This window comes from Myotis lucifugus, unplaced genomic scaffold, assembly GCF_000147115.1.
Source record: "Myotis lucifugus unplaced genomic scaffold, Myoluc2.0 scaffold_11, whole genome shotgun sequence".
Lineage (NCBI taxonomy): Eukaryota > Metazoa > Chordata > Mammalia > Chiroptera > Vespertilionidae > Myotis > Myotis lucifugus.
Window position 1 is genome coordinate 305,250 of NW_005871059.1, and position 9,319 is coordinate 314,568.

At 39.8% G+C, this 9,319-nt stretch overlaps 1 protein-coding gene and 1 non-coding gene across 5 annotated transcripts in view; one reads left to right on the forward strand and one right to left on the reverse strand.

The window, feature by feature from the left end:
* The window catches only part of CDK19 (cyclin dependent kinase 19), a 117,355-nt gene that overhangs the window by 107,242 nt on the left and 794 nt on the right, over window positions 1-9,319 (reverse strand). The window lies entirely within an intron of this gene.
* Window positions 1,260-1,366, forward strand: LOC111825045. Its single transcript, XR_002828154.1, has one exon. It is a non-coding gene; the product is annotated as a U6 spliceosomal RNA (small nuclear RNA).

Genomic DNA, 9,319 nt, shown 5'->3' on the forward strand with positions numbered 1-9,319 from the left:
GGGGGGGGGGGGGAGGGGTTCCCTCAGCCTGGCCTGTGCCCTCTTGCAGTCTGGGACCCCTCGGGAGATAACGACCTGCTGGCTTAGGCCTGCTCTCGGGTGGCAGAAAGGCAGGCCCAATCCCTAGGTGCAGCCCCTGGTCGGGCTCAGAGCAGGGCCGATTGAGGAGTTGGGGCGCCGCCCCTTGTCACACACAGAGCCGCAGGGCGATCAGGGGGTTGGGGAGCTCCCCCCTATCAGGCACAGAGCAGGGCTGATCAGGGGGTTGGGGCGCCTTCCCCTGTCACGAACAGAGCAGGGCGGATAGGGAGGTTGTGGCCCCGCCCCCGTCACATACAGAGCTGCAGAGCGATCAGGGGGTTTGGTCGCTGCCCCCTGTCACGCTGATCCCGGTGCCGGGAGGCATATTACCCTTTTACTATATAGGATAGAGGCCTGGTGCACAGGTGGGGGCCAGCTGGTTTGCCCTGAAGGGTGTCTTGGATCAGGGTGGGGGTCCCCACTGGGGTGCCTGGACAGCCTGGATGAGAGGATGATGGCTGTTTGCAGCTAGTCACACCCCCTTCAGGGTGGGGGTCCCCACTGGGGTGCCTGGCCAGCCTGGATGAGGGGATGATGGCTGTTTGCAGCTGGTCACACCCCCTTCAGGGTGGGGGTCCCCACTGGGGTGCCTGGCCAGTCTGGGTGAGGGGCTGAGGGCCGTTTTCAGGCTGGCGGGTGACTGAAGCTCCCAACCTGTCCTTTTTTTCTTTTTTTTTTTTATTCTGGGCCAGCTTTAGCTCTGAGGCTTGGCTCCAGCTCTGAGGCCTTGGCTGCTGAAAGCAGGTATCTGGTTTGTTTGGGTTCTATAATTGTAACACTGTTGCAGTCCTGCTCACTCCAGCTCTGAGATCCCGGCTGGCTGAAAGCAGGGATCTGCGTTTGTTCTATAATTGAAACAATGTTGTGGTCCTGCTGGCTGAAGCCCGGATGGCTAAAAGCAGGTTTCTGGGGTTTTGTTTAGCTTCTATATTTGTAACATTGTTTCTTAAACTGCAAGCTCAGAGGCCGGCAGCAGCAGGCGGGGAACGTTGGCTTCCTCCATCACTGAAGCAAGCAAGCCTCCTGTTCGCTTCAAGCTGCCTGGCTGCTGGCTGCCATCTTGGCTGGCAGTTAATTTGCATATCGCCCTGATTAGCCAATGGGAAGGGTAGAGGAGGTACAGCTAATTACCATGTTTCTCTTTTATTAGATAGGATACTTTAAAATTATAATGTTAGGTGCTCGCTTCGGCAGCACATATACTAAAATTGGAACGATACAGAGAAGATTAGCATGGCCCCTGCGCAAGGATGACACGCAAATTCGTGAAGCGTAACATATTAAAGAAAAAAAAATTATAATGGTAAGCACCAGCAAAACTTTAAACACAAACAGTTAACACTAGTTTCCTTTGAGAAGTGAAGGAGGCTTGGGAGTGGACAATAAGAAAGCTTTTACTTTTAAGTACAATTGTACTGTTGGAGTTTTTTTAAATCGTGTGCTACTATTATCTGAGAAAATTTAATAGCATAAAAACATTTCTATTTTGATACAAATATGCTATAAAAATCAAAAAGTTGCTGAGAAATTAGTTAACAGAACTCTGACTTTCTAAGTTACACAAGCTCACATTATACACAGAGTGGGGCAAAAGTAGGTTTACAGTTATGAATAAACGAAATGCAAAATTTATTCTTGTATTATTTTTTAATTATTGTATTATTTTCCATATGAATAACTGTAAACCTACAATGTATAACTTTTTTGCCCTACAATGTATAACTTTTCAGAAGGAAGGTCAATTTTTTTTAATTTGCATCTAAATCCAAAACAACAGGTTTCACTCAGTGTTTAAATAACTCTTAAAATGAAACTATAATTACATTGCAAAAGGAAAAGGGGAAGAGGAAACAAACTTTTGTAAGAAGTAACATACTTTGTGCCTCAAACTGCTTGGTACTTTTACGGGTGAGCTTATTTAACAATCACAACAAAAATTTTAACTTTCTACAGAAAGAGGCAATTAACCCACCTATAAGGCCAAAATTTTGCCTTATTTTTTTTAACAGCCGTGGACTTACCTTTCTGTCCTAATGTAAATATCTACAAATATTTGCCAAACAGTTTGCCATGACAGGTTTTGGTCTGTGGTCACAGAAGAAAACTAGGGTAGCTGGCATATTTGGTAATCCAAGCTATCTGCTAATCACATTCATCTTGGTAACTGAGATCATCAACCACAAAGTCTCACTGAAATAATATTTTTAAATAGAAAATGCATAACAGGTTAAAGCCTCTATAGGGAGGGTGTGTTTTTCCTTCAGAAAGACTTCATATATTAGAAATTCACAACATTTTAAAAGAATAGCAATTATTTGAGGATTTCACAGGTTTTTATTTCTCTTTGATCAATCACCGACTTCTGGATAAGAACTCAAACCCTCAATAAAAACTACTGCTGCACACTTGTATCCTGAATTACATCCTGTCGTCTCTCTTGAGACTCTCTTTTATCCTGCACAATGCATGCTCAAAACAGCTATTACAGGAACTGTTGGACCATCAGCTATTTATAAATGGTCAAAAATCTTTAAATAGCTTTGTCAGCTACCTCTTTATGGTTCTAGACCAAAAAAACTACCTGATTTTAAAGACACAGTCACACTAGTACTTAAAAAGATTTAAATGCTCTCTGAAAAACAACTGTCTTGTTCTTTTGTTTTGGAATCCAAAAGCAGCACTAACATCACACAGTCACAACATGACAAGATAAGGAACAAGTTGATCTTTAAAAACATTAGCCAAACACTCTGACTCTATTCATTTACCACCAAGAAAACTTCAAATTCTAATGTACTGCCTAAGTCTTCTACATTGATGCTTAAATTTCACTGCACTACTCGAGCATTTTACAAAACTAATACACAATTTAACATATTAATTTCTTTATCCAGCATTTCCAGTTCAAAAATATAGTACACTAAAGTAAAAATTCTTAATTCATCAAAAATCTTCCCTGCCCATTGGCCTGCCCAAGGTTGATTCCCAGTCAAGGGCACATACCTGGGTTGCAGGTTCAATCCTCTGCCCTGCTTTTCGGAGGGGGGGGGGGGGGGGGGGGAGACAGGCAATCAATCAATGTGTCTCTCTCACATCCATGTCTGTAGGTTGGTCTCTCTCTCTCTCTCTCTCTCTCTCTCTCTCTCTTCCTTCCTCCTCTCCTTCCCTCTCTCTCTAAAAAGCAATGGAAAAAAATATCCTCTGGTAAGGATTAAAAAAAAAACACCTCCCCATAAGTCTGTCTACTTTTTGCCTATCGAAAACTCAGAGACATACCTTTCCCATGCTGCTAAACCAGTAACTTTCACTTCCTACAGCAAACTAATGATTTAGAACTCATTTTTATGTACTAATAATTATTTTTAAAGCCATAACATTTCTCTTCTTTATTCTCAGCTCCCTGTCTGTAGTCTTTAAAAATTTTTATTTCATACAGCACCATATTAAGCAAATCATTTCAAGCCATTACTTCCAAGGGTAAACAACTTCTAGGAATTTAATTTACAGCTATACTAATACACACAAAATACTGTGCCTACTAGGATATTCACTGCAGTGTTAGTACTAGCAAAAGACTGGAGACGACCTAAATGTCCATCAAGAAGAACAAATTCAATAGAATACAATGAAACTATTAAGAGGAACTAGGCATTGCAGTACATAAGATACATAATAATCTTCCAGCTATATTTAAGGTTAAAAACTAGAGAGAAAAACGTGTACTACCATTTATCATCAAACACACAGCCCCCAAGAAAACCTCTCTAAAAAGAAAAACCAGTTGCTTCTAGAAAGGAGAAAAGGTAAAAGGAAGACTACATTACATTATATATCTTTTTGTGCACATGCATTTATTACGCATTCTTTTTTGTTTTTTGTTTTTTTACAAAATGTTTTTTGAAAAAGTAATCAGATACCCTTGATTCCACTCACAAATTGAGTTTTCCAGTTCCAATATTGGTTTGCTTTATCAAACAATTTCAGCCTCAAATTTTCACCTATAACTTGAAAGGCATCTTTCCTATTTCATTTGTCCTCACGGTCATTTACACATTTTTATTAAAAGGTCACTCCATGGATTTGAGAATTATGTGTTGCTAAACCACTCATTGCAAAAACTCTAAACCTGTGCATTCCAATATTATTGCTACTAGCCACTTTCTCAGACACACTAATCATGTCTCTTGAGCCACATGTGTCTAGTGGCTACCATATTGGACAGCACAAATGTGTTCTCATCAGAACACATAATAACATCACTGCTCTAATCAAAGGATTGGCAAACTAGTCTGCAGGGCCAAATCCAGCCCATCACCTGTTTTTGTAAATAAAGTTTTACTTACAAAACACAGCCATTCTAATTTGTATTTGTTTATATATTATCTGTTGATACGTTGGCACTACAATAGCAGATTCAAGTAATTGCAACATAGAAAGTATGGCCCACAAAGCCTAAAATATGCAGCATTAGCCTCTTTACAGAAATCTGTCAACCACTGCTCAATTTCATTGAAAAGAATATTTATTTCCTCTGGGCCTCAAAAATAAAGTTTTGAAGGCTTGCAATGCATAAATGAAGAAACAATTAAACATATACCAATGCCTACTTGATTCACTAAGTGCTACTTAACTTTTTAACATATATCCATATCAAAAAAGTCCTAAAATGTTTGAACGCTGACATTTTCTAAGCATCTCTATAAAATAGGTACTAAAAGCACAGAAGATAGATAACTGCAGTCTAGATCCTTTAGAAGAGCTGGCATAAAGACCAAAAAATGCCTAGTAATTCAAAAAAATTCACCTATGCTCCTTATCAATCTATTGTTTCAACTGTCTTGAAAAGCACCATATAATTTCTTAGAACAAAAATTACACTAGACCTAGTTAGTGCTACAGAAATATTTATATTTAACCATGTATCTCATGCAACACCACTATATTTCAGGCTTTCAAAATTATTACTAAAAATATCAGGGGTTCATGTTCACCAATTCAGGGCATTTTTTAAATTAAATACAAATTGTGAGAGTGCAGTATCTGTCCAACCCTGTGATCACACATTTGTAGCTATTAGTTGAAGGGGCAGATAAATATCACTTACAGTGCTATTATACACATAAGAATAGAGGGACAGAAGCACAGCTAATGAGTATACTGGGTGAATAAGGGGAGGCTTCTAAAAGAAAAAATATTTAAATTGGAGCATAAGCAGGAGTTTGCCAGGTCTATGGGGTAAGAGGAAGAGAGAGGGAGGAATGGTAGAGCAACACCACTCTAATTTCAATATAGAAAAAAGAAAATGAAACATGAAAAACTTAGCAAGTCCTAAAAAATGAGTAGTTCAATGCTACAGAAGCATATGGCTTGAACACACTGGAAAAAAAAGAGGGAGTTGGTGGCAGTGTAAAGACTGTGAAGACTAAAGGCTTTAGGATCTGAATGCAAATACTTTTACATGCCAAACTAAGGAATTAAGATTGGATGTGACTGTATGAGACACAGAGAATGTACAGTTTTTCCAATAAGAGATATGACATGATTTATTTTATTTTGTACGAAAATGACACTGGCAGCACTTTGATCTTGGGTAACAGTGAGGAAAGACTAATGGCTGAGACCAATCAGCTACTGTGCAAATCAGAAGATGACCAAAAGTAGTGACAGTGAGGATGAAGAGAAACCAGATGAAGAGAATCAGTGATAGAATCCAGAGGCCAGCATGCCTACTTTTTAAAAATGTCCCTCATATGTGATTATTTTCCCTTTTCCATATTCTTTGGTATAGATGTATCCTTTGAATGGAAAAAGTTTATATAATAAGTTTGTCAAAACTGAAGGTCTTTTTTGTTTCTCCTCCCATGGTATTAGGATGGAAAAGACATTAGAAATGCAGTAAGTCAAGAGATCTGGACTTCAGGTTGTCTCTGCTGAGACTGTGGGCATAACAATTAACTTCTAAAAGCTTTGATTTTATCATTTGTAAAAAGAGGAAATTAGAAAAGATGATCTGAAACTCTTGAAAGTTCTAAAATGCTATGATCATACTGATACATCTTTAATTTTCAGGTCTCCAAAAAAATGCAAACACAATCATCTATTTAACTACCAACCAAATGTGAAAAATCCATCAAAACCAGGCAAACACTATTCTATTATTTACCTACTCCATTTATTTGTAGAAGGTTCCATGGCATACATTAAGACATATAGTCATCAACTACTCATCTAAAACCGTAACTCTGTAAGACTTCTCTGTCAGCCATTTCACTTTCAATTACTAAGTATCTTTCAAAAACATCTCCAAAAAGGAGCATTCTTTTATTGGAGTGGTTCAAAAGACTAAATGAATGTCTGCAAAGTTGAATAGTAGTATTGTTGGGTACAAGTTTTCAGACATAACACTATCCTATGGAATCATGTTTGTCTGAACCTCTTACTGACAAAGAACTTTTTAACAATATTCCTTTATCAATCAAAACAAAAAGTGTTTCAAACTTGAGAAATATGGTCTCAAGATTTGTAACCATAAACTATTGTGACTTTTTACTAATGTTAAAAGAAAAACTGTATCACAAATTCTTCTCATACTAAAACATATAGAAATATTCTGAATTTGTTTCTCTTCAAGAATAAATTTTTAACCTGATTTTTTTTTAAAAAGTTGGGTGAAAAGATTCTCTTTCATCAAAACAAAAAGATGGAACAAATAAAATTTAAAGGTGAAAAACTCAGATGTAAATCTTGCATTTTGCAGTCTGTTCTAAATTTATGTAGCATAATTAATATAGTCTAACTTAAAGTTATATATTTCAAAGGAAATAAAATTCTAAGGTTTTATAAACTGTAATACTAAACTATAAATAGAGGCTTTTCAAATTATGTTTTATGTTACATTAGTTCTTCTAAAGACCTGAACAATTTATTGGTTGTACAGTATACTACACTATATATACACTAGAGTAATTTCTCTTTAAGGTATCCATGTGCTTTTTCTTGCTCCCTAAAATAGAATTACACATTTTTCTGAGTTAACCAAAATAAATTCTGGAAAGAGCTAAACTGTTATTTACCATGATCAGAGTATAAAATCCTTTACTATGCAAATCCGTATAATAACATTGGTTCTCAACCTTCCTAATGCCGCGACCTTTTAATACAGTTCCTCATGTTGTGGTGACCCCAATTTCATTGTTACAATTGAACATAATTAAAGCATAGTGATTAATCACAAAAACAATATGTAATTATGTATGTTTTTTCCGATGGTCTTAGGCAACCCCTGTGAAAGGGTCGTTCGACCCCCAAAGGGGTCGCGACCCACAGGTTGAGAACCGCTGGTTTAGAACATCACTAAACATTTTTTCTTTCAAACTGCTGGTATCAATGAACATCAAAATGAACCTGACATAACCCACAAGAGATGTGGAAGTGTAGCTTAAATTTCAACTAGACCTTTGGTCCAAGAAAGAAATCCTTTACTTTGACTTTTCTTACATGTAAGAAATATAGTGATTAAAAACTAATGCTTTCAAAAAAAATAAAAGGAAAACTAATGCTTTCAGATCCTGAAAGTTTTCTTTAAAGCATAATATTTTGAAGATACACAAACTGATCTTTACTAAAGAATCTCCATTAATCCTAGTCAAACAAATTTCACGCAAGAAAAAAGTGTATTCGACTCAAAAACTTTATTAGAGGAGGGAAATATTTTAAAAGAAGAAATAGAAGCAGGAATTAAATTATCTGTTTTTGTTGTAGCTCATGCTATTCAAATACAATTCAGAAGCGGAATTTTTAACTTTTCTCAAAAGTTGCCTGCTATTTTAACCAAAAAAAAAATCAAAAAACATTTTTTAAAATTCCAGATCAAGTATATTACAAAGTTAGCATGAGTATGAAAAACAGCACATCTGGTTTGTTTTGTAATGTCAATGTCCAATTAGGACAATTAGACGTAGATTCCCCCAGAACAACGGTGTAACAAGTAAAGTGGATAATCCAAAAACAAAATACAAGTCAATTACAGTACCTCAAAGACACCTGGCAATTAACTAAAAGAATTCTGGAGAAAAAAAAAGCTTACAAACAACTGAATACTATGGGGCCCATTCAGTTATAACAAGAGAAGAAATTATTTACTATTATACAGTAACTTATAATTTTCACGTTTCATGATAAAGCAACTTATAACGTGTGCCTTTTCATTCCCTGTATGAAATTAGCACACACCTACGCACTACCTAGAGTCCATGTAGCCACCATTCCAATGACAACAAGGTGCACAGAACGACAAGCAGCACTTCAAACTTACTGATGTCACTGTGACTGACATGGCTTATTCAGAAATGTTCCGCCGAGAGCCTAAGGCAAGTCTTCCGTACAGTGAGACCATGTTTGAAGGCTAAGAGGGGCAGGCTCTCGTTCTGGGGCAGGGCAATTCCTGCCAGGATGGGCAAGGAGGTGAGGATGGATGTAAACCTCCTCTTCGCAGGCAGGGAGCGGGTCCCCCCTGTCCCGCAGCGCCAGCCCAAGCCCTCCAGGACCAGGGAGAGGCGTCCTCAATGGTACATTGTCCAGCTCGCCTTCCCCTAAGTCGGAGAACAATCAGCAAGGGCTTCCTAAGGGGTTCCTTCAGGTCCCCCTCAACTCCCAGGAAAACAAAGGTTCGGCCCAGATCTGTATCGCTCCGCATTCCGTTCTGGATCACGGGGGCTCGAAAACCCCGGCCCGCAGTCCTGTGGCCGAGGATGGCGCGGAGGACCTCGGAGAACCCACGGTGGGGGAAGGAGTTACCAGAGAACTGGGCGAACTCTTCCATTCCGCGGGCCAAACGCGGCTCCGCTCTCAGGGGACCCCACATTCGAAGGAAGGTGCGGAGCCCAGAACGGGAGAAAGCTCATCGGGGGAGGGGTCGAGAAACCGCCGGGGTAGCCGGCAGGGACGGAGGACCTGCGCTGAAGGGCCATGGGCTGGCCGGCCCCCCCCGCGGCGGTGCCCCGCGGGTCGGACCCGCCAGGCTGTCTGGGACGCCGGCGCTCGGCCGCCCGACGGGCTCTCCGCGAGGTTTCAAACCGCCGCCCCCGGAAGGCCGCCCAGCGGATTGGAAGTTCCATACGACCGTCACCAGCCCAGGGCCCGCGCGGCAACTCCTCCGGACGGAGCTCTCCGCCCTCCGCGTCTCCCCAGGAGCCCACCCTTCCGCGGAACTCCACCTCCGATCGGACCCCAACTCGGG